General features: G+C 53.7%; 1 non-coding gene across 1 annotated transcript; it reads right to left on the bottom strand.

Moving 5' to 3' along the window:
* Nucleotides 1-233: 233 nt before the first annotated feature.
* On the bottom strand, nt 234-458 carry LOC147612526 (small nucleolar RNA U3). The gene has a single exon (XR_015263580.1). It is a non-coding gene; the product is annotated as a small nucleolar RNA U3 (small nucleolar RNA).
* Nucleotides 459-682: the final 224 nt, after the last annotated feature.

Genomic DNA, 682 nt, shown 5'->3' with positions numbered 1-682 from the left:
GGAGGAGTGAAGGAGCTTAGTGGTGGTGGTTAACCACACTGGAATGACATGAAGGGGCACATTCCGAATGAAGGTCGGCGGGTAAGCGTGAGAGGCTGGCTGGCTGGCCAGCAGCCAAAGAGAAACGGTGGTGGGATGCCGCCCAGACACACGACGGGGAAGAAGCGAAGCAGTTGTTGTTGGGCTTTGCAAAATATATATATATATATGCCAAAAATGGCGGGTGGGGGAAACACCCGTCAGATCGCTCAGCAGCCTTCACCACCGGCGGAATGAGCACGGCGGGACGGTCATCAAGGCGCAGGGCGGAGGGCGGGGACACCCAGCAGCCCTGGCAAGTTATTCACGCTCTGACGGCTGAGCCTCCTTTCGTCTTCCGGGCTGTGCGACTTGTCAGCGCAGGAATGCTCAGGCAAGATGTACGAACTATAGAACAGATCCTGTTCAAGTATAGTCGTGCTAGATGAGTAGTCCCCCGTCGAGCCCATAAAGGTAACGCTTAAGCTGGCAATCTTGCTATGTGGGTTTTTCACCCCTCTATCTCCGCACCTTATGATGATTAAATTGCGTGTCATAGGCTAGGGCTTCAAATACAACCAATTTCCTCGCGCACCACACCTCCTCCTCCTCCTCCTCTCATATGCAACATTAATGGCGAGCTCGAGCATATCATGACATTGCT

The sequence above is a fragment of the Cibotium barometz genome, chromosome 45 (assembly GCF_041138505.1).
Source record: "Cibotium barometz isolate CiBa-2024 chromosome 45, ASM4113850v1, whole genome shotgun sequence".
Classification (NCBI taxonomy): Eukaryota; Viridiplantae; Streptophyta; class Polypodiopsida; order Cyatheales; family Cibotiaceae; genus Cibotium; species Cibotium barometz.
This window is presented reverse-complemented; position numbering and strand designations above follow the sequence as displayed.